Consider the following 25,948-nt stretch of genomic DNA (forward strand, 5'->3'; position numbering starts at 1 on the left):
GTTATCCTCTTCCTAAATGCTTTTCTTAAGGCAGTATACAGATATTTGAAAAGAAATCATTTATGAGCTGCACAATGAAACAGAAAACTATAATTATTTATTTTAATAATTCCTGTAATACAATTGTGAAAATGGTGTGAAAAGGGTTGGGGAAAGTAGAAAATCACCATTAACATCAGCCAAAGAATATGACTATGATGTAGATCTCAGATAAGCCTCTATCCTCCGACCCGATTGCCAATTCTGACATGACCTCTGTCTCTCACGGCGCTCTGCTTCTCTGCTGTATTCCAGCATTCGTGAAAGTGGCCACTGAGCACTCCCAGACAGCATTTTGGTTTATTAGGGAGGTAACAAGTTACAATTCCTGATCAGGAAAGCTCCCGATACAATTCTTCAATCAGGACAGCCTTTTCTCAGCCACGGCTCCAGAGACACCACTCTCTGCTCCTGTGCCCTCAGCCTGGCCCCTAACCTGCTCTGGCAAGTGGTACCAACTCTTGAACTGTGTCAACAACAGCTCAGAGGTACCCCACTTCTCCAACCCGCCTCTTGCTAAAGGCATTCCGATATCTCACTCTGTGGGCTGGGAAGTCCACCGCACCATTTCCTTGCAGTCACTTGGCTCTGCGTCTGCTGCTGCTATTTCTGTCACTGGTCCTCACTGCTGCTCCTTGTCTCCCGTGTCATAGGTGTCTATCTCCTGGCTCCAGGAAGTTCAGCATAGAAAGGTCAGCTCCAAAGGATGCACTAACTCTTCCTTCTTGATTATAGTACGATCCTTCTTTCTAACTCTGGGGTGGCTCATTTTTATCCTGCACTGTAGGCCCTGCAGGCTGGCATAAGTTACCAACCCCCATATTACCATATCATGCGCCTATTTGCATGGTCCGACCCCTAGAAGTCATCTTATCAACAAGCTATCCAACCCTTTTGGTGTACCACAGACACCTCATAATTGCATAATCATGCTCAGTCATTTAGTACGATTAATAAAGAATATAGCTGGAAGGGCCGTGTTAAGTAATTCACTGAACTGCAACCATCTTACTTCTTTAAAAAAAAAAAACTGACCTTACCTTAAAATTCTTTCAATGACAAGATGCAAAAATCTCATCAAGCTCGTTGCTGTTTACTTTCCACGACCAATATCATTAAAATGAAATGCCGAGAATTCAATTCATGTAAATTTTTTTCAGTTAAATTATTTATAATAGGAAATTCACCTTTCTGAAGTGAAATAAATGCAAATTTATGTTGGTATATGGCTAGAGTGGTAAAAAGTCTTCAAGGAAATGTAAAATGTAATTGGAAAATATAGGAATGATGTTTGGGTGATGCAACAAACCAATCAGCATAAATTGTCTCGCTTCCAAAATGATCACTAATATTGATTCTATATTGTCCATAAGAGTCATATTTTTCTATTTAAGACACATACTCTAAAGGAAATTAAGATCAGCAAGAACCATGGGCTCAAGCTAATCTGAATAATATGGACATTACAACTTTACTACGTCCCCACCCCTCAGGAGAGATCTTTAATGACATACTGAACACAGAAGACACGTTATTTAGCTTCCCTAACTGGCAATCTTGTGACTTTGGCTGTTATGTTAACACTCTGAATATCATCCCCCTCATCTTTACTAAAAAAAAAATTTCAAATTCACAGCCATCAAGGTGACTGTGATTCATTGAGACCCTGCATCTTTAATTAGTCAGAGTTTACATAGACCACATATTAAGTATAAGGCCTGAGACTATCGTAAGCCTTTTAAAAGTATCAGGTGAAAGAGTGTATTGAGAATTCTTGGTACATTAAAAGTATTACAGGGTGGCCTTGCTTTCCTATAAACATGAATTCAAGATCGCCTACGGAGAATTCATATCGATTCAAATGCAAAGGCTACTCAAGCCGGGCTGCTGTGACTGCTCCTAGTCAGTGGATTTCTCAGAAGCATGGAACCGACTAACATTTCTGAGTTCCTCCTACCTAGGCCTTTATATGTTGTGGGTGTGCGCCATGGAGAAGTTCTGGCTCACCGCAGCTCCGTGGGTAAAGTCCTGTGACATCTTCACAGCTGCTGCTGCGTTTGAGTCCACTTTTACAGCCGTCTTCCAGAGGCCCTTCCTGTTTCTTCTGATGCTCTTCTTCAATGAGCAGGGTGCCCTTTTCCAGGGGTGGGTCCCTCCTGAGGACATGTCTGAAGAATATAAGGGAAGTTTTTGTTTGTTCTGGAATTCCATAGTCTGTTAAACATTCTTCGAAAACACCACAATTCAAAGCTGTCAGCCCTGCGCCAGCCCTGGTTCCTCATGGTCCCACTTTCCCAGGCGTACGAGGGGACTGAACAAATCCCAGCGTGAGTCAGGTGCACCTTAGTTCGCAAAGCAACATCCTTGCTCTTTGATACATTGTATGGGCTGACTTAATCCTCTAAATAATTCATAGAAATACATTTTGATAGCCACATTTTATAAATGAGACATGAGATTGCGCGGCTTGAGGAGTCCGGAACAGTTGAGTGTCCTTTGGCAGTTTCTGTCCTCCCGGAGCCTCATTCTGCACATACAAAACAAGTAGCTATCTAATCGACAGCTGGAGAAGCAAAGAGAAGTGAGGTCACACTCAGGAATCAAGCGCAGGAAGGCACTCGATAAACAACAGCTTGGGCGAAGTGAAGCAGCGAAAAGATACAACTTTTTCATGGTTCCTTCAACGCGTTCAGAGATTTAGAACAATTGGTGCTGTCAGTCGCACAGTAGAACGTACATGTAGAATTAAAAAAGGTTTTGTTCTTAAACAGGATGAGCATGCAGAAAAAAAGTGTCTGAGGGGAGAAAATAGATGTGAAATATGTCTTTCAATAACAGTCTGATTGTTTTCCTAACAGATTCTACCAGTGCATTCAACATAAGATGAGCATGTGTCCTTGGGTCTTCTGCTTGTTTGTCTTTATTGTTTTCAATGGTCCTCATAGAATAATTTTCAAATGTGTAAAAACCCCATTAAATGTAAAACACTGAATTCTTTATTAGAAAGTCATGGAAACCATATCATTAGCTTTACTTGCTATTTAGAAATTGAGTAAGGAAGCACTTTTAAATATCTAGAAAACCAAATTCATGACCTCAGAAAAGGCAATAATTGTGTAAATTAAAATGCTTTCCCCCACTCCAGTCGGTGCCTTAATCTTCGGGTGTAACTGCTGTTTGCAATATGAGTAACCTGAAGGAAGAATCACACATCATTTTACCTTAGTGCCAGCAAACTCTCTCCAGTTGGCAGCTATTAATTTCTAGTCAAATTATCCTGGAATAGGGTCACAGAGAACTGATGGTTTTATTTTACATTCTAGGCAGTGCTGTGTCCCCACTGAAAGCAGTACTTTGTAAAGAAACTGCAGCCAAACATGCTGCGTGTCCTCTCGGGAAATCGTAGCCAGCTCATTTCCTGTACGGACCCCTCGCCTGCTCTCACTTCCCCCGAACGACAGTAAAATCATCACCGCTTTGTTTAGATATTTGTGGCAAGGAGTGAAATGTTGTATTCTTATTGTTTTGAATCACTGTGACCTCGGGTACAAAAGAAGAATGTCATCGCCAGGCCTGTGCCATCTCCACCATCATCGCTAGCTTTGAGTCAATTGGGGCAGCCACTGTGCCCGTCTATCTTGTTGAAGGTCTCCCTTTATTCAGTGACCTTCTACTTAGCATGGCATCAAGGAAGTGGTCCCTCCTACTGTCATACTCATAGGACCTGGGAAGAATTCTCGCTGAAAGTGCAACCAGAATGCTCCTGCCGAGCATACTCTGCGCTTCTTTCAGGACAGGGGTAGTCCTTATTTTGGTATGCAATATTCATTGCCAACACCAGAGTTCCTTATTTCCCTCACTGGTGGTTCCACATTCATGAGTATTTTATGCAATTGACAGTACCCTGGGTCGAGTCAGGTGGCCCTTAATCCTCAAAAAGGCATCTTGGCTCCTTATCGCTTTCAAAGGCCTTTTGCAATTGATTAACTCAATGCAATATGTTGTTTGCGTTCTTGACTGGTTCCCAATAAAATGAAATCCTTCACAGCTTCAATAGTTTCTTCATTTAGCATGTATCATGATGTTTATTGGTCCAGTTGTGAGAGCATGGGCTTTCTTTATGTTGAGGTACATCTCTTACTGAAGACTGCAGTCTTTGAGCTTCATCAAGGTGCTTGAAATCCTTTCTGCTTCAGCATGTAATGTGGCATCACCTGCGTATTTCAGATTATTAATTAGTTTCCTTCCAGTCCTGATATGGCCTTCTTCTTATAGCTCAATTTCTGAAATAATTTGCTCAGTTTATAGATAGATTAATTACAGTGAAATTACGCAACCCTGACCCACACCTCTCTTAATTGCAACCATACAGTGTCATCTTGTCCCATTGGTCTGTGTCCAGGGCATACATGAGTGAGAGGTCAACATTGAGACACTGACGGAGATAGGATTGGGACAAAGAATGTGAGGTTAAGAGCGGCTTTATTAGGGCAGGGAAAGAGCTGCCAGGCTGGAAGGGAGAGCAGAGAAAGGGACAGGAGCATCTTGAGCTCCTGGGAGGTTCCAAGACCCAACGAGTTGGTTCAGGGAAATCACAGCTTGTCGGTGAGGCCGTGGGAGATATACATGCAGGGCTCGAGATAGGGAGGTAGACGTTGACAAAAAGAAGAGAGATTTTTTTCCTTGCAGCTGCAGGTCCTTGAGTCAAGATGCGATCCATGGGAAGTGCCTTTATTGTTTACCGACCCACCTACTCCCTGGAGTGTTGGGACAGGGGCTGCACAACCTTGGTGGAGAGACAAGCTCCTTGGAATGTTGGGGCAGAAGATGCATACTTCAATAGGTCATTTATCCTCCTGAGAGGCTGGCAATGGGGGCCTTGAATTTCTATCCTCCTGAGGAGCTGGAGGCAGCTGCCTAATCTGGACCCGGCCCAAACAATGAGCACAATTAAGTGTCTGGAATTCCTACCTTTCACAATGTTATGCATAATTCGTTATAATCCACAGTCAAATGCCTTTGCAAATGCCTTCACTGGTATTAAAATACAGGTAAGCATCTTTCTGGGATTCTCTTCTATCATGACATGATAATGATATCCCTAGCATTTCTGGCAGTATCTCCTTGTTGTATTTACTACAATCATTTTCAATTATTTTCAGCAAAATTTTACTTGTGTGTGGTATTAATGATACTGCTTGATAATTTCAACTACACAATTAAGGATCTCTTCCAGTTCCTCAGCCAGGTTGCTGTCATTGAAATGTCTTGGCAAATAATGCAGTGTTGCAACATTCAAAAAACATCTCAATTGATATTCTGTCAATTTCTGGAAAAGCTTGCTGCTCGCCATTGCTTGGGCTTCGTCCTTCAATACCATCAGTTCATGATCATATGCTACCTCCTAAAATGGCTGACTGTATGATAAATAATTTTGGTACCATCTTTGGATTTCTCTCTTCTTTTTATGCTTTCTATATCACTCAATGTTTTGTCCACAGAATCCTTAAAAATTGCAAGATGAGCCAGTCAGTTTTCAGGGTAGCAATGATGAAACATACAACTTTCCTCTACTTCTTAAATTTCTTCCTCCACCCATTATCATGATCCCAATTCTACCGTATAAATCTGGCAAGACCATAGGATGTACACTGGTACTGGAAACATAGGGAATCCAGGACAGATGATCCTTTCTGGACCAGTGGTGAGGGTGGCGATACCTGGAGGGTGGAGGGAAGGTTGGGTAGAATGGAGGAGCTGATTACAAGGATCTACATATAACCTCCTCCCTGAGGGACGGACAACAGAAAAGTGGGTGAAGGGAGACATCGGACAGTGTAAGATATGACAAAATAATAGTAATTTATAAATTATCAAGTGTTCATGAGGGAGGGGGGAGTAGGGAAGGAGGGGAGAAAATGACGAGCTGATATTAAGGGCTCAAGTAGAAAGCAAATGCTTTGAGAATGATGATGGCAAAAAATGGACAAATGTGCTTGACACAATGGATGGATGTATGGATTGTGATAAGAGTTATATGAGTCCCTAATAAAATGATTTTTTTAATTGCAACTGAAGGCTTGAATTTTTTTCTTCTTCAATTCTTTTCAGATATGTCAAGTGTGGTGTGTTCTTCTCATCTAGCTTTCCAACACTAAGTCTTTGTTCATTTTATAATACTTTTCCTTATCAGCCACCATTTGAAATCTTCTGTTTAGCTCTTTTGGTATCAGCTGGTATCAGCTCTTTTGCTTCATCATTTCTTACATTTGCTTTAGCTCTTCTATGTTTAAGAGTTCTTCTGACATTCATTTTAGCCCTTTCTTTTTAATGAAATTTTTAATTTCCTCGTGTGCAATGTCCTTGATGCCATCTGAAAATTCTTATTGCTTTTTTCACTAGTGTTCAATTAGTATCAAATCTATGCTTGAGATAGTCTCTCATTTCAGGTGGGAGCTACTCAAAGTTGTACTTTGGCTCTCATGACTTGTTTTAATTTTCTTCAGCTTTGACTCAAATTTCCATAGGAAAGTGGGTGGTCCTATATGCCTGATGGCATTGATTTTTCCATTGTCTCTTTCCTCAGAGGAAGTCAGTTTGATTCCTGTGCGTTTCATGCAACGAGGGCCCTTTGTGTAGTTGTCAGTGTTATTAAAAAGGTCATTTTCCAATGAATAAATTATTGATTTTGTAAAAGTCTATTATATGATTTTTTGCATCAGTTCTACCATGAAATTAATATTTTCCTACTTCTAATCATTCTGTGTTTCCAGATTTTGCATTCTAATCACCAGTAAAGATCAATGCATCGCCATTGCATATTTGCCCAATTTTAAATTGTGCAAATTGTTAAACATTTTAAATTTCTTCATCTTTGGCCTTAGTAGTTGGTTTATAATTTTTATAACTGTCATAATAACTCATCTTTCTTGTAGATGAAGGAATATTATCCTAACACTGACAGCATTGTACTTCAGGATAAATTCTGAAATGTTCTTTCTGACAGTGCATGGTTGCCATCCCTCTTCAATTCGTCATGTTTGCATAGTAGTCAGCTAAAAGGGACTGGCATATGACAATTTGAATCAGACAATCACCTGACCTACTGTGCATCCAAGTGTATCTTTCATTTTTTACTATTTCCGATTTTTCTAGATTCATAGTTTGTCCATTCCACACTCTAATCACTAATGAAAGTTTGCAAATTTTTCTTCTCATCAGCAAATGTAGGTCCTGAAAGCTTGACGGCATCTATGTTTTTGTTGTTGACTCTACTTTGAAGAGGCAGTTCTTCTTTCCTATTTGGAGTGCCTTCCAACCAAAAGGACTCTTCTTTCAGCACAGTGTAAGCTATGTCAGACTGTGATTCAGAAGGTTTTCACTGGGCTAGTTTTCAGAAGTGAAGCTTCTTCCCAGTTTTGCTTAGTGTGGAAGCTCCACTGCAACCTGTCCACTATGGGCATTTGCTGGCAGGTGAAATATCAGTGGCCTGGCATCCAGGATCATAGTAACATGCAAGTCATGTTATAAGACACAAACTGACAGACAAAGGCTGGGAGTGAGATGTATAAAAAATTGAACTTAGCTAAAATTACATGTCTGGTTATATGTCTGCACCAGGAACTTAGGCTGTAACTCTTTTTCTTCGCTCTTCAGTCCGCCGTGTGCTATCGTCTGGGCACTGTAGCATATGGAGATGCATAAGGAGCTCTGACTATACAGTGACAACAGTGCTGTGCTCCCCAACAAAAGGTCAGTGGTGGGAAGCCAGGAATGACTAAAGAGTTTTGTTAGCGAAAGGCATTTTTTCCTCAGTTCCAGATAGTTGATCCTTGTAATATGGGATATATCATGGTTGAATTAATAACGTTAGTCAACTAATAGGCAATTCTTTCACTTGACTCACAGAAAATTTAGCCAAATTCCGTTTTATCCTGTGGCCTGTGTACAATGCCAAGCAATTCTTTTTAGATTTTGCAAAAATTGTGGTGCTCATTCATGTGCACAAATTAGATTAAGTATAAGAAGCTTGTTGGAATTTAATAGCTGCAGGATGAATTTAAAGAGCACCACAGTATAACGGAAACAGCATGATGTTTGCATTCTGAAGACCTAGTATCCATGTGGGCATGCAGCAAAGTGTGTTGCTTTGTCCTGCGTTTGGATCCTGGAGCCACCAGCAGCCTGCCTTCTGGCTTGTGCCAGCCTTGGATTTATTCACTTTTGCCAGTCACAAACCTGACCTGCTGACCTTGAATCTGTCTGAATCTGCAGCCTGTGGTGCTCCTGCTGATGCTTGGTTTATCAGCTGTTGAAGCTATGTGAGTTAGGAGAAGCCTCCAACTTAACATCTGACTTGAAACTAACTTGGGCTTACCCATTTCTGCGGCTAAGTGAACCATGTGCCTGATGTAAAGTTATGCCTACATACACATGCAGAAACATCTCTAGTTTGCTTCTCTAGAGAACGTCACCTGACACATGGACTACAAAGCACCAACATATCATGATAATTTTAGCAACTTTATTGAGACATAATTTGAATACTAGTCTAAAAGTATGTATTTCCATGGTTTTTAGTATATTGACAGTTTTGAGCAACAATCTCCATAATCTAAATTTAGAACATCCTCAACTCCCTAAAAAGTAGCCCACACCAATTAGCAGTTACTCTCAATGTCCCCTTCTTTTCCCACTTCCATTTGCAAACACAACCTAATTAATTTTTATTGCTATTGATTCAGCTATTCTGGATATTTTGTATAAACATAATTAGATAATATGTAGTCTTTGGGATTGCTTTCTTTCCATTAGGATAATGCTTTGAAAAATCATCCATACTCTATTTTATGTCAGTGTTTAATTTCTTTTAATTGTCGAAAGAAACTTCACTGTATGGCTTACCAATTCAAGAACCCACCCAGTATAATATTGCTAATCATGCATTTTTTTGACCAAGTTTATTTTAGCACTCAGTGACCCTGGCTGAATGGTACAGACCACCTGGATTTTAGATTTTGTCTTTCAAGGTGGACAGCACTTTTCATAATCCACATCAGAATTATGTGATTTGAAAACCCCACTATGGGACAGGACTTTACCTTAAACATAACTCTTGCAAAGAAAGGAACGTAAACACTCCATTGGAGTTAAAGCTGAAACACCCCAGTGTGAGAAGCAGCAGAACCCTGCAGCCTGAAGTAGGACATTTGGATGCTCGTGGACGTTGGCTCAAATCTCTGGCTTTTGAGGTTTCCCATTAATTGGCAACTGAAGACTGCCATGTACTGGCCAATTTCACCCCACCTTGTCTTCTGTGACATGTGTTAGTCCTGCAGACGTGATTTTCCATTTGTGAATCAATGTGGCTGAAATTGTTGCCCTGTGTCTAGCCCTCATTTTTTTCTTAAGCAGCTTTAAATTACTGAAGTTTATATCCTGTACAAGTGAACATCCCATGTATTTAAGTGTAAAAAGCATTCCCACATATGTATATTTTTCCTTTAAAGTGCTTTAAAGTTTGTGCCATTGCCTAGATAAATTATGCTATTATGAGAATTACCCAATGTCTCATGCAGGTTACTTAAATTATTTCACAGATGGTGATGATTTTGCCTCTAGAGTGGGAACTAGGGTTAGAAATGTAAACATTAGATACACAAATGGATTTTGAACTCACAATCATAAGCATTAATCAAAGGACAAATAGTTTTGATGATGTGGCCCTTTCTCAATACTTGCCTCATGAAGAGCACACTGAAGACAGTGGTGCCATAGCAAATGGTAATGAAGAAATCAGATGGTGCCCAGCTATCAGAAAGAAAAGAGTCTTGGATCTTAAAGGCTTGTCATAAAACAAGCAGCCATTTAAATGAGGAGATGCTCTGTTCACAGTGAAGGCACACACCAGCCCATGTAATCCAAGGATTGTAAATAATAAAATTCAAGTTCAGAAGAGAAGATTGTACTAGAGCTTAACATCTGAGCACGTGGTTTGTGCAAGATGGTGGATAAAAATTAAAGATTAAAAGGTATTTTCAGAGCCTACACAGAATTAGACCTCCATAGAATTCCCTTGGAAAATTGACCAGCTATATAAATACTCTTCTGCTCAGAGTGCATTGGAGAGTAGACTACTTCAGTACTAGTTAAGTTAAATTTGAATATATTATCATTTGTTTTCCCTTAGACTATTTTAATAGGTTCTAGTTTCTATTAACTTCTGCTTTCTCTTGAATTGAGGTTTTCTGTGTTGCACTTTGTTGTCATTATCAATTTCTTATGTATGATTTTCTCTATATGAAATATAAGATAGGTAAATCGATAGAGACAGTAAATACATTTATAGTTCTTTAGGGTTATAGCAGAGGAAACAGGGTGGTAACACCGAGCTAACAACAAGGGACACAAGAATGATGAAAATGTTCTAAAACTGATTATGGTGATAATTGAACAATCTTTGGAAAATATATTAAATCATTAGATTGTATGGTACATGATTGATATGTTAACTAATCTGTTAAAAATACGCAGTTGTACAGATACGTTGTTGTTGTTAGGTGACATCAAGTCAGTTCTGACATACTGCGACCCTCTGCGCCATTCTCACAATGGCTGCTGTGTTCGGCCCATTACTGCTGCCACTCTGTCCCCTCTGGCACGCTCCTTCTCCTGACCACCGGTCCAAGGTATGTCAGACGGTCACCCTTACCTCTAAGTAGCACTCTGGTCCCATTTCTTCCGAGACAGATTTGCTTTCCCTTTCAGCAGCCCATGGTGCTTCCAGTATTCTTCTTTGGCATCACAATTAACATGTATCAATTCTTCTTTGGTCTTCCATCTTCAGGGTCCAATTTCACATGCACAAGGCAATTCAAAATACCATGGCTTGAGTCAGCCACACCTTAGTCCTCAAAATGACATCCTTTCCAATACCCTAAAGAAGCCTTCTGCAGCGGATTTACCCAGTGCAATGCGTCCTTTGACCCCCTGACTGCTGCTTCCGTGAGCTTGATTGTGGACCTAAGCAAGACAAAATTCTTGGCAACTTCACTATTTTCTCCATTTATCATGACGTTACCTACTGGTGCGGTTGTGAGGATTTTGCTGTTCTTTGTATTGAGTTGTAATTCAGAAAGAAAATTGCATATTCGTCAGCAAGTGCCACAGATCCTCCTCACTTTCAGCAAACATGGTTGTGTCATCTGCACATCTCAGGTTGTTAGTAAGCCTCCCTCCAAGCCTGACGCTGCACGTTTTCTCATGTAATCCAGCGTCTCTGATGATTTGCTCAGTAGACAGATCGAATACATATGGACATATGGTGATAGGATGCAACCCTGATGTCCACCTTTCCTGATTTAAACCACACAGCATGCCCTTATTCTATTTGCACAACTGCCTCTGGATCCATGTACAAGTTCTGCATAAACATAAGACGTGTTCTGGAATGCCCATTGTTCCCAAGGCTCTCCATAGTTTTTTTGTGATACACTCAATGAAACACAAGTAATCTTTTTTCTGATATTCTCTGCTTTTAGACAAGACACAACTGACATAAGCAAAGATATCCCTTGATCAATATCCTCTTCTGAATTGTTGGATCATCTTCAGCAACATTTTACTTCATGTGATATTAATGATATTATCTATAATTTGAGTATTCTGCTTGGTCACCTTGTTTTGGAGTGGATACAAATGTGGCTCTCTTCCATTCAGTTGTCCAGGTAGCTGTCTTCCATAGACCAATGAATGCTTCCAATACTGCATAAGCTTGTTTAAGCATTTCAACTGATATTCCATCATCTCCTGGATCCTTCTTTGGGGCTAATACCTTCAGTGCAACTTGGACTTCTTCCTTCAGTACTGCTGGTTCTTGCTCGTATGTTGCCTCCTGAAGCAGTTGATGATGACTAGTTCTTTTTGGTACAGGGACTCTGTATATTCTTTCTTTTGATGCCTCCTGTTTAAGACAATATTTTTTCCAAAGAATTCTTCAATATTGCAACTTGAGGCTTTAATTTTTTTCTTTAGTTCTTTCAGTTTGATATGCTGAGTGCATTATTCCTTTAGATTTTATAACCCCAGGTCTTTTCACATTGCATTATAATATTTTACTTTGTCTTCTCAAGCTGCCTTTCAAATTTTCTGTTGGGCCCTTTGGTTTTAATATTTCTTCCATGTGCCTTAGCTACACTGTGATTAAGAACAAGTCTCAGAGTCTCTTCTGACACCCACATAGACACCCTCTTCCGACACCCTCTTTCCTACCTTTTTAATGACCTTTGCTTTCTTCATGAATGATGTTCTCGATGTCTTCCCACAGCTCATCAGGTCTTCTGTCATTATTGCTCAATGCCAAACCTATAATTGAGATGTGCTAAAAGTTCAGGTGGAGTGAACTCAAGATCCTATTTGGGGTGTCATGGACTCAATTTTCTTCAACTTCAACCTGAACTTAAATATGAGCAATTGATGGTCTTTTCCAATAATCAGTCCCTGGCCTCATGTTAGCTGCTGATATTGAGGTTCTCTATAGTCTTTTCCCACAGATACAGTCAACTAGATTTCTGTGTGTTCCATCTAGAGAAGTCCATGTGTAGAGTCACCATTTGTGTTGTTGAAAAAAGTATATGCTATTAAGAAGCCATTGGTCATATAAGACTCTATCACCTGATCTTTAGTTTCATTTTTTCACAAAACTCATATTTTCCAATTATTTCTTTTTCTTTGTTTCCAACTTTTACATTCCAATCACCAATAATTATGAATGCATCTTAGTTCCATTTCAGAATGATGTTGATAAAATTCTTCAATGTCTTTATCATTAGTTTTTGTGATCGCTGCATACATTTGAATAATAGTATTTATTGGATTTACTTGCCTGCAGATAAATATTACCCTATCACAGACAGCATTGCACTTCAAGATAGATCTTAAAATATCCTTTTTGATGATGAATGAGACACTATGCCTCTTGAATCTCTCATTTCCAGCATTGTAAACTATATGATTTTCTGATTCAATAAGGCCAGTATCAGTTAATTTCAGCTCACTAATACCTAGCAAATCCATCCTTAAAAGTTCTATTTCATTTTAGACAAATTCCAGTTTTCCTAGATTCATACTTGTTACATTTCATCTTCCAATTATTCTTGGTGTTTGCAAGTGTTTCTTCTCCTTTTCAGCGGCGCCTCATCAGCAAAGGAAGGTCACAAAAGCTTTACTCCAGCTGCATCACTGTGGTCCATTCTGCTCTGAGAAGGCAGTCTTCCCCAAGTACTTCAGCTATAATGTGAGGGCCGTGCCCTCTGACCTGGGAGACTCTTTCTCTGGAACTGTCTCTGACCATGTTCTGTTGATGTTAATGGGTTTTCCGTATGTGACAGTGCTGTGCTTCAATATATAAGGTATTCAGTGGTTCACTCCACAGAAGCGGACAGCATCTTCCTTCTTGATAGTCTGTGCTTAGTCAGGAAGCTCTGCTGAACTCTGTTTATTGTAGGTGACCTTGTTGGTTTTTGAAATACCACTGGCATGGCTTCAAGAATCACAGCAACACAGAACCACAACAGTAGGACAAACTGACGGACAGGTGATGGAGAAAAATGTATATGCACATAAAATATCTTCTTGAACTTACACTCTTTGTGGTTCTAAATAAGTTAATGTTTCTGATAGGTTTTGTGTCAACTTGGCTGGAGCAAGATTCCCAGTGGTTTGGTAGTTATGATTTATCATGTGATCTAACACAGTGTAGTTAACTCCATAATGGAATCTACTACGAGCAGCCAGTCTTTGAAACAAGATTAACGTGTTATGCAACATCTTTACTAAGGTCACAGATGGATGTAATGGAAAGGATGTTTCCTAGGGTGTGTGTCCTACGTCCAATATAAATGGGACATTGTGGGAAAGTTTGCTTTGCTTTCTGCTGAATCTGTCTCCTGTATCTGGCTCATCAACCTCTGGTTCTGTGGACTTGAGCCAATTTTCTGCCCTATTGCCTACTGATCCTGGGAGTATTCTGGGCCCCGTCATCTGACCTGCTGACTGTGAATTAATTTGCTTCTGCAGCCACAAGCCTGATCTACTAATCTTGGATTTGTCTGTCTCAGCAGCCACTCAGAAGACCATCATGTGGTCTTCCTACTGATCTTGGAATTACTATTCCCTGAAGCTACATGAGTCAGGAGAAACCTCTAGCCTAGCGTCTGGTTCACAGACTTGAATCCTGCTTGAACTTGGACATGCTCACGTCTATAATTGTTAGGCATTTTCTTAATATAAATACCTTTATAAGTGTCACCAGGTTTGCTTGCCTAGTGAACCCGACCTACACCAATGTTTAACAGATTAAGATTAGAAGACTTTATATTTGGGATTTCTTAATTCTTTGAAAAATCGTCCATAAGTGATTCCTTTTACAGGGATTACAAATGACTAGATATGTTTTAAATAAAGCCATATTATTTTTAAACTTTAAAAATGTCTATCCTTCAACTCTGGGACATTGGCTCCAGGTTTTCTTACTCTAATGTTCAGGGATAGTAGGCATTCAAGCAACATGAAGACTTTAATCAGGGCTTGCACAGATGCATCCGGAAAACGATAGAGGCAGAGATGAATTCAAGCAAATGTGTACTGTTCTTGAAGCCGTAATTTGGTTGAAAGTAGGTTACTTCCAGAATACAAGGTAGAAGAGCTGTTTTAACCTTAGGGGAAAGCAACTTGCTTCCATCTTACCAAGGTGAACCTAACCTATACATTTATCTTTACATAATAAATTCAGTTGCCTCCATTTTAATGTAGCCAGAGTGCATTAAACAGAAGTAAGATACACAGAGTAAAAATCTAATACATTAGATGATTCAAAGATATCTGCATTCTTTTCCAACAGCAAAAACAAATTAATTTGGTTTCTTGCTTTGGCATTTATGAATGCTAATTTAATCACACAAATTTAGACTTCCTGTGAGAGAATTTAAAACCACGTTGTGAACATCATTTTCACATAAGGTTTGTTCCTTTTTCCTGAATTAAGAGGACAAAAAATAAATAAAACTCCATGCCTGTATTAAACTCCAGGCAAAATGAGCACAGCCCTGCCATCTCCTATTAGGTTGATTCAGGACTCTGGGGAAGCAAGTCGCCATCTGGACGAGCGTATGCATGGTCAAAGGGAGGCCGGGAGGGTGTCCTCAAGGAGACCCCAGCTGACGGAGCAGCCACCTGTTACCGAACGAGTGTAGGCACATGAGATGGTATTCATCACAACCCATCTGCTTCTCGTCTCGGGAAAGCGGGTACAGTTGACAATAGGAGAGGACTGGCGCAGGGAGGCTAAGCAGACACGTCCAGAAGCAGACCATGGCTGGACGATAAAGAAAGCAGGTGAGAAGGACAATTCGGAAAAATCCCAAGGGGAGTGGCGGCGGATTGGGAGGAGTGGGAGAGCAGGAAAGCCGTAAGAGCAGCTAACCCCAAATCAAACTCCCTGCCATCGAGGCCGTTCGGACGGGTTTCCAGCACTAAATCTACACGTCAGTAGAAACCTCATCTTACCTCCATGGAGCAGTTGGTGGTTTCAAAGTGATCACCTTGTGGCTAGCAGTCTAACCCATGCCCCAGTGGGCGGAGGGCCAGTGTCGAGGATCGGTCTCACGGCGGCAGAACGGGCTGTTCTACGGACCCATTGAACTCGAGGGCCTGGATCCCGAGATGGTGTCTGTGGCTTCAAGATAGCCAGAGAAGCGTGGAGTAATTCAACTCTGGAGTAAAGCATGAATATAAAATTCAAAGATAATTTTGTAGCCTCAATAACAAATGGTAATAATATCCAATGTTCACTAGCACTGAATAAATACTTTGCAAATGGTAACTAATTCAATCCTCTGTCATAACCCTCTGAACGAGTCCCGGTGGCATAGCGGTTACTTGTTGGGCTGCTCATCCCAAGATCAGCAGTTTGAAACCGCCAACCCCTCCTTGGGTGAAAGACAGACTTTCTACTCCTGTAAAACGTCACAGTGTCAGAGACCCACAGGAGCAGGTCTCCCCTGTCCGGTTGGGTAGCTGTGAGTCAACATCGAGCTGTGGCAGTGAGTTTGCTTTGCATTATAACTCTTTAAAATAGATATTCTTATCAATCCCCACTTGCAGAAGAGTCAGAGTAGGCTCAGTGAGTTTTAGTAACTTATTCTGAGTCGCAGAAGAAGTGGTGAGGTTGGTTCTGCGCGCCTGGCCATGACCAAGCCACTTTCCTTTCCTGCTCCCTCCCCCCTCTGAAGGCAGAAACGGGGGGGGGGGCCCTTGGTTAGAGCACCCTGATATTTGGGTTTACACAGACTGGACAGCTTCAGTGATGAAATGTGAAATAATTAGGAAGAGGGCGACAGAAGGAACTTAGGCACAGTAACGTGCTGACAACAGTGACAATGGTGAGACACTTCCCTTAGTGAACTCACAGGCAACAGACATCGAAGAGACAAAAGTAGATTAATGTTGTTGATCCAGAGATCTCATGAGACTACTCCTAGAGATGCTTAGAAATAAATGTTGGAGAAATAAGATGTTTGAGATGGGGACAGGAAGGAACTGAGGCCTCACAGTGGTACAGGTAAATGTCAGCGTGCAGCAAAAGCAGGCGTGAATGTTAATGTGGCCTCATTGCTAGCAGACTGGGGAGGCCTGAGGCCACCTCGTGTGCTATATACACGGGACTACGGGAGAGCAAAAGGAGAGCAACAAAGCGTCCCCTTCAATCATGTCAAGCACAGCTGCCAATACGTTTTGCTAGGATAGTTTGTAATCTTCCAATGCCTTTTGGATCCAGGTTTAATTTTATAAATATTAACATAAATATTGAACTTTAAACATACCAGTATATTCAGGGGGCTTAGCCTTTTTGCTACGGATCATGCTCACCATGTGCCAAGTTGTCTACCTTTTTCTGCATTAGAACTGACATTTGTGAACCATGCTTGTTCTCCAGACACGGTTCGATTCAAGCCCTAAGAAGTTGGACCGTGGCCTTTTATGTGTCCCAAAGAGGTTGTTCTTCCTAGGCTTCCTGAGTAAAGTAAGATTCCAATGAGGATCAGGTGACACCAGGGGTAAAAACAGAATAACACTTTCGATCTAAGTTAATATGACTGAGTCATAGGTAACATCCCTGCTCTCCTCATCTTTTTTGGTCATCAGCTGTACCAGGAGATCCTGGGGAGAGGGGCTATAAAAGAGTCTCAAAGGACGAAGTATGAGCAGATGTCCAAGAGAACGATAAAGTAGCACGGAAAGTAAAATGTAGAGATTTATTGACGCATTTTAGCGAGCTGTAATAGAAAATGTGGAAGACCTTAGAGTACTACACTAAAAGAGAAAAGGTAAAAAGTCTTATTTTCATTCAGTTGTGTTCAGTAAATCATGTAGTTTCCATTGCTTTCAACAAGTTCAGTTCCTATAAGTTATTAGTTGTCAAGTGTAATTCATTGCATGCAAAAAATGTTTTCCTTTACATGTGTAGAAAAATATGTCACATGTATGTAATGTTGTATTATAGTATAGCATATAATCCTATATTTTAAAGTAAAGTTATTTTATAAAAGTAATATAGTTGCTTTGTGTTTATATTTTTATCTTCATTTGAAAGGTTAACAGACTAATTCTATCAACAATCAAACAATGAAATTACATAGGGAAAAAGAATAATATGGAGAGACATCTCATGTTCTTCTAGCTTTAAAGGTAGAGGATATGATTTGAGTGGGAAAAAAATCAACTCTTTTTGTACCTGCTGCAAAAGTATAAAGAAAAAGTTGTAGAATATTATTTATCTGCTAATAGGGATTAAATTCATAATATGCATTTGGCACCTAAAATGAGCTAGGTACAGCGAAGCTACAAAGAGTAGACAATTACCTGCTATATAATTCATGAAGAAACATATATATATATATATATATATAACTAAAATACAAGAAAAAATAAACAAGATTCAACAGTAGGGATCAAATTGCCTATGAACAAATAAAGCACAAGACAAAATTCAACAAAAAAACAGTGCTTTATTAACACAAAGGAAGCAATAATTAATTCTAATTCAGAGTAGCATCGCTCCACAGCAGCGGCAGCATTTGACCTGAACTGTAAGGAGTGAGCAGAATGCTGATGTGCAGGGCATTGCAGAAAAGCACAGGCTGGGAGAAATGAAGAACAAATATTCCCATGCGGGAACCAGGGCAGTCCATTGATCCAAAAAGTTCCTTTAAAGAATTGTTTGATGATAACAATTTACAGTTATTTTATTAGAATAAAATATTATCTTATGTCCTTATTTTAAAAATTCTGTACATCATAACTTATTTAGTACTCCTAGAAAGAATGAATCTAAATGAAGATTCTGAGTTCAGAATCCTTTGTCTTATACTTTGTACAGCTGTTTTCCATGAATTGGAAAGGGTCAAAGTACCTCAATGTAAGAAACACAGACATTGGAAATACTATTGAAAAGAAAAGTGCATGGGTACATAAGAAATGTGATCCAGATACGAAGAGATAGATATGTATAATTGGGTAAAGTCTATGTCTTTGACTCTGAGATGCTCATCCACATTGCTGGCCAAATTCAACTCCTAATTTGACAGTAAGATGGATAATTAAAACAAAGTGAATGAGAATTGGAAGTAAAGTAATGAACGTAAGCATATACACGCTGACTTTGTGATCCTATTGGGCATCCAGATGAAAATGTTGAATAATTAATTAAAATAGATTAGAGAGTAGGAGATACTCAAATGAAGAGTTTGGGAAGCATCAAGTAAAAGTTGATATTTGTTACTGTCGCTGTTAGGTGCTATTGAGTTGGTTCTGACTCATAGCAGCCTTAACTACAACAGAAAGAAACGCCTCCCTCTTCTGCACCATCCTCACAATTGTTCTTATGTGTGTGCCCATGTTGTGGCCACTGTGTCAATCCATCTCGAGGACCTTCTTCTTTTTCACTGCCGCTCCACTTTGCCATGCAAGATGTCCTTCTCCAGGGACTGGTCTTTCCCGCTAACATGTCCAAAGTTGATAATTCATGTAATTCCTTAGGGAGAGTGAATTCGGCTGGGTTCTCTAGAGAAGCAAAACCAATGAAGCTTGCATGCATATAGAAAGAGGTTCTTATCAAGAAGTCTCATACCATTGTAGAAGGGCATCAAGTTCAGTTCAGTTCATGAACATGGGCCAGATGTAAGCTAACCTCCAAAGCTGAAAGAGCTAATGAACAAGAAGCAAGATGATGAAACAAGAAGACCACAGACTGGTGGATGCCCAGGTGAATGAATCTGAGATCAGCCAAATGAATCCACGTTTCAAATGAATCTAATGATTGCTCCTTTGATGGGCAGGATTTTTTTAAATAGGAGGTTGATGAAGCAATGCAGGATCCAAATTCAGCAGTAAGAATAAGCTAACTTCCATCCACTGTCAACTTATACTAAGCACAGGCCACATTCTAAGTGAAACTTCCCTGAGCCATATCAAGTCTGTGACCAGATTAAGTGGTTGCACTTACAGCTACTGTCTGAAAGGTCAGCTGTTCAAAACCATAAGCCACACGGGGAGAAAGACAACGCTTTCTACTCCTGTAAAGAGTTACACTCTCAGAAACTCCCAGGAGAAGTTCTATCTTGTTCTATAGGGTTGCTAAAAGCCTGCATCCACTCCATGGAAGTGAGTTGGGCTTTTAATTTTATTCTCCCCACAGCTGCTTAAGTGCTTTGTCAAAAATTGAATTGTGGAATTGACCACACTATGTTAGATGGCATCATGGGAGAATCCTGTCCTACTCAACTTGACATAAACCTAACTAGCACAGAGACTACATAAGAGAAAATGACTACAGACAAATCCCAGGAAGCACAGAGTGGAGGAGTTAATAGGGAAAAAGTCAGAGGCAGCAATAGCTAACGGTGACTCAGGGGTGGGTGGTGCCGTCTAACTATAAGCAAAGAGAAGAGGACATAAGCTGACTGAAAAGGGGAGAGAGTGTGTCAACTATCAAGCAGCAAAGCATAAGAAAAACTGAAATAGGCCAATTGAACTCATCAATTAAGAGGTAATTTCGTTGAGAAATCTGAGTAAAATAGTGAACAAATTCAAGAGTATGTTATTCCAAAAATATGAAAACTAGATAATTATTTATAGCAAATCCTAAAAAAATGGCTTTCATTTACCTCCTTGGACTGCACTGCTAAACCAAAAATAGTAAGTAGCTAAAATGACATCCCCTGACTTCAAACAAGAAAGACGTATCAAAAGCACTGTGGCAATGAACTTAGAAAGTGGGTTCAAAGAGATACATTCAAAAGTATATTGATTGCAGATTGGTTCATAGTTTTAATGGAAGTAAATCAGTAGAAGACTATATAAATAAACTATAGTCTGTTCAACAATAGCATATAGTTGGGAAAATTAATGAACTTGTTCAACACTTATCAACAAAGATATATCACAAAACAGTGTAGATTAAAAAAAGAAATTTCAAATGATTCATATATATGAATGATTTCAAAAATGTCTTCAATGTGTTATCAATATTCATTTTTTCATAAATATAGAGTATGGTGGTAACATTTGAATAAGTACATGAATCTGAGAAAATGCAAGCCTGTAACAATCAGGACAGAAAATCAAACAGATTAAAAATACTATGTTAATCAGGGTATATTCCACAAAATCTAGGGAATGTTTCAAATGAAGAGGATTAAATACAGAGAATTAGCTCATTGATGTTAGTAATCTAAGAGAGGAAAACCAGGCTAAACCAGAGCTTAATAAATACAGAAAAGAGAAGTGGCCATTAACTGAAATAGAGGTCAAATTGGGAGCTGTTAGATAAAGGTAGGGGACAAAAGAAACCCCAGATCTCAAATATCATTGGTAAAGACACATTTATTATTTCTTAAACAGGACAACAAATGAAACAATTCATCCCGATGAAGGAGACCATGAGTGGGAGGTCGTAATGATGCCTAAGGATTTGTAAGAAAATATGAGTGAGCATCAACTTCATGGTAGTGAGCTTGCCTGCTTAAGCAGGACATGGGAGTACAGGGCAAATGGACACAAAAGCATGATTGGCAACACATCAATACATCTGCAGGTGGGAATACAGAAGCAGCAGTAAGACCATGATTGGGAAGCATGCAAAATGCTAGACAGAATTGCTTTTGAGGGCCTCTGACCAGGACGCTCAGAGTATGACTCATGACCATGAGACTCTAGTACCCCATTACACCAAAGACACAGCTAGGAAAGCCCTTGAGGGAAGGCCTTCCCCCTGTTCCTTGGCTAGGGGAGTGTAGGAATTCACTTTCAATGTACCCTGGGAGGAGCCCTGGTAGCTTGGTGGTTATGCCTTGGACTGAGATTTTTCTCAAAACCACCAGCAATTCCTAGGGAGGAAGATAGGACTTTCTATTCTTGTAAACAGATAGTCTTTGGAACTCAAAATGGCAGTTCAACCCTTTCCCTGTATGGTCACTATGAGTCTACACCTACTGGATGGCAGTGAGTTTGATTTTGTGATAATGTACTTTGTCTCAGAGCAAAGATATATACTTTGCTAGTTAAAGGTCAGAAAGAAATTCAATGGCACCTTAATCTCCCTAGAGACTCAGATGGAGTTGGGGCTTTCACTGTAATGGTAACCTTCTGAAACCCTAGTGCTCAAAATTTAAGCTCTATACACCTACGCTTATACCTCTCTCCATAGCGTTGTTTCCTAGATCATTCCTGTGTTTCCTTTTACCTTCCTCCTGCCCCACCATCATGCTCACCCTTCTTTTTCCTCTTAGTAATTCCTCTCAGCTAGATTGCTGTTGCTCCAAACCCTGCAGGATCTCTATGTCCTTCTCATTGCTGATTTTAATTCCCTAGTTGTTCCCCTCTCTATGGTGTGGTTTGCTCACTGCTCCCTTCCCCTGCCTCCTTCTCTCCCCCACTTAGGCCACCCAAGTCCTTCCTGAACCATCAGTCCTGTTGCTTTCTCCTCGAACTTTCTTCCCATGCCTATCTTATATATGTAGGCAAACCAACAATATCAGAGACCAAACAAAGAGAAAAAAAATTGAATAAAAAGATAAAAGGAAAAAGATAATAGTAATTAGCAAAAAAGAAACCAAAAAAATACATGATTCCAGGTCTGTCTGTTGACCTTTATGACTATTTCCCCTTTGGTCCTGGGGGAATTCCAGGATCTGCCCCTCCTAGCCTGAAGTCTATTTGAGGGGCTCCTAAACAGACTTCGGCCTCTGCTCAAGTCCTCCCTCAATACGAGAACACTTTGTTCTAACAACCTGGCACCCTGTGATGCTCACTCTCCCAGCGCAATCACTGAAAACAAAATGCGTGCGTAAGCAAATGTGGCGAAGAAAGGAGACCCAAACCCATCTGTAGACAATGGGACATGCCCTTACAGAGGGTCACAAGGAAGGGATGCGGCAACCAGGGCGCAGTATAGCACCCATGAAACACACAATATTCCTCCGGTTCCTTGAGCCTTCCTCACCCCCCACTATCATGACCCCAGTCCTTCCTTTCACTGCAGCCTAGACCAGAGTATGTGCACAAGTACAGATGAGAGGTAAAAGCTCAGAACAAAAGGAATCCAGTAACAGAAATGAGAGTAGCAATACCAGGATGGTAGAGAGAAGGCAGGGAAAGCAGGGAAGGAAGGGGGAACCAGTTGCAATGATCAACACATAGACACACACGAGGGGGACTGTGGTAGTTACATAATCTGGTGTCAAGGGGTGGAGTCTAGCCTGTCAATCAGGCAGTAGCTTGATGACCTCATTTGGAGATGCTAAGGAGATAAATAGTTCACTGGTGGCGGTGGCGGGACTCATGCTCACTCCCTGTGAGACCTTTCTGAGAAGCCGCATGGACCTACCCTGATGCAACCAGAACCCTGGGAGCTGCAGAAGCCACATGGAGACCCCTGCCAGCGCTAAGATGCTTACAATGCCACTGGATCCACAAGACTTTCTACCCACTGGCCTGTGATCTTCCTGCATTCTATGTCATTGCATGTGTTTTGTGAGTCAGAAGAGGGCATTATAGATTGGTACCAGACATATGGACTAATATTGGGCTTATGGACTTGATGTGGACTGGGCTACAATGTTTCCTCACTGTTCAATTATTCTTGTATATAAAGCTCTTTCCTATATATACATGAGTGTCTATGAATTTGTTTCTCTAGTCTACCCAGACGAACACAGGAACGAACTACAGAAACCATGGGGAAAGGGAGACAGTGGTTGGTGTAAGATATAAAAATAACAATAATGTATAATTTATCAAGGGATCATGAGGGTGGGGTTGGTGAAGAGGAGCCCATACCAAGGGTTCAATAGAAAGTGAATGTTTAGAAAATAATGATGAAAACATATATACAAATATACTTTATATAATTGATGTATGGATTGTTATAAGAGTTGTAAGAGCCCCCCGATAGAATGATCTTTCAATTTAAAATGTTTTAATTAAAACTTTAATATGGAGCAAGTTACAAGGTAAATTTAAGGGGAGTGGCAAATGAAGAGTTCTATTTTGTACATGGTAAGTTTCAATATATGAAACATCAAATTCGAGTTGCCAAATGAAGAAATCGATGTCTGGCATTTGTCCAAGGGCTTACCATGGATAAATGTGGCCATCTCTGTGCATAGATATTAAAGTCAAGACAATGGATAGGATTACTCCTAAGATGTCTAGATGGAGAAAGTAGCCACAGGTAGAGTGCGAGAGCACCCCAAGATTGGGGAAATCTCAGAGGGCATGAGCTATCAAAGAAGTTCATGAAAAGCAGATGAGGGAGTAGGCAGAATATTAAGAACTTGTTATGAAAAAGCAAGGAAAGAAAGTACTGCAAGAAGGAGGAATTAATCAACTGAATACAACTCCCCTTGATGTGATTGAACGATTGAACTGTTCGATTGTATGATATGAGAATTGTGTGCCAATAAAAGTGCTGGGCGCGTGGGAGACTCCTAAGAGGTAAACTGAGATGGAAACAGAGATGTAACCACTGCTTTTTGTGACTTGAGCGGTCGTTTGTGTCAAAGGATTGCTGAGAAGAAAGGCCTGAATGAACAGAACAGAAAGGGATGCACAACTCAGGAGGTAGCTTTGCTTAAGAATAGGCCCCTCACCAGGTTTGCCCTCGGAGAACTTCGAGGGTCTGATGGGGCAGTTTCTCAGAGGCCTTGATGTCCTGCGTGCCAATTGCAACCTGAGGCCGGAGAACATTCTGGTGACAAGTAATGGGACGGTCAAGCCGGCTGCCTTTGGCGTGACCAGAATCTCCAGCTCCCAGATGGCCCTTACACCTGTGGCTGTTACACTCTGGTGCAGGGCTCCCGAAGTCCCTCCGCAAGCTGCATAAGCAACTCCGGTGGCCACAAGCAGTGCTGGCTGATCTCTGCAGAGATGGTTCGTCGGAAGCCTCTCTTCTGTGCACTCTGAAGCTGACCAGCTAGGCAACAATTTTTATCTGTTCGGCTTGCCCCCAGAGGAAGCCTGGCCCGAGACGTATCTCTGCCCCGGGAGCCTTTTCCCCCAAAGGGCCCTGCCCAGAGGAGTCAGTGGTCCCCGAGGTGGAGAGTTCGGAGCACAGCTGCTGCTGGAAATGCTGGTTTTTAACCCACAAAAACGAATCTCTGTCTTCCGGGCCCTGAAGGACCCTTATCTAGATAAGGGAGAAGGATTAGGCATTGGAGTGGCTGGACCGGGACGAAGACCCAGAGATGGAAGAGAACCTACCAATTCCCTTCCTCTGGACACTTGAGTGGAGAGGACCGCGCCCCCTCCTCACTGAGGAGGCATGCTGTGCCTTAGCCTCTGCGCTCATCTCTGTGGCTTGTAGCTACCCCTCCCCTCAGCTTTTGACAGAGAATATTTTCCTGCCTTAATGATACACCTCTTCCCCTCCTTTAGAGACATATTCTCCTTTCTACCTCCTCCCCCAATTTTCCTACCCCAGGGGCTCTGCACTGTCTTCCCTTCGCACCTACTTTGATACAGGAAAAAAGCAAACAAACAGGGAAGTATGGTCTCTTAAAAATGAGGGGGGGGTATGGGGGGGAGAATAGGGCTCCAGCTCCAGCTGTGATTGGAGAGGCAAGGACTGATGAAGAGAGAGTTCTGGTCACGGTTCAAAGAGAGTTAAATTGAAGATGTTGATTCCGTGCATAGTAATTATTTGGGAGCCATTTATTTAGAACGGAAGTAGCATATTCAGAACTGCGTGTTGAACTGGTTCTGGTAGAAACGAGCCTGGAGACGGCAAGCGTGCGCGCAAGAGAGGCAGTTGCCCCAAGCCCTGGCACACTCACGGAGTTCTGGCCGTTGTCAGTGAGCCATTTCTGTGAACGCAGTCTCGCCTTTGCCAAGTAGAACTCTGCAGACCTTGCAGAAGCAAAATGCCAGGCCTTTTCCTCTCCAGATGTATTCCAACCACTGCCCTTTGTTTTGTGGCCAAGCACAGGACCATTTGTGCCACCAAGAAATGGGATATTTCTAGGACAGTTTACTTTTAAAACAAATTCACGTTCTCCGTCATGAGTAGGGACAGAGAAGCAAAAGGACTAGTTCAGGAACCGGGAACTGGAAGCGATGTTTGTACCTCATTGCATGGATAATTTTGTTCAGCGGGATCAGGACAAAGCTCTTCCTTACGATACGGCATTTAACGATGTCCTAAACGCCAACTTTTCCAAAATACTGCACCATGCCATCCCCTCTGAGATGACCCCCTACTCCCCTGGGTGCTCTCCCTCACTATTTCCTGGTGGAAATTTGGTAATCGCTCGCATAGTTCTATGACCCTAATTACACAAATGATGGGAAGTAGCTG

The 25,948-nt window shown here is 41.0% G+C and overlaps 1 pseudogene; it reads left to right on the forward strand.

The window, feature by feature from the left end:
* The first annotated feature begins 2,026 nt into the window (after positions 1 to 2,026).
* On the forward strand, positions 2,027 to 24,880 carry LOC142428578 (cyclin-dependent kinase 4-like; annotated as a pseudogene).
* The last annotated feature ends 1,068 nt before the right edge of the window (positions 24,881 to 25,948 follow it).

This window comes from Tenrec ecaudatus, chromosome 16 (genome assembly GCF_050624435.1).
Source record: "Tenrec ecaudatus isolate mTenEca1 chromosome 16, mTenEca1.hap1, whole genome shotgun sequence".
In the NCBI taxonomy this organism is placed as follows: domain Eukaryota; kingdom Metazoa; phylum Chordata; class Mammalia; order Afrosoricida; family Tenrecidae; genus Tenrec; species Tenrec ecaudatus.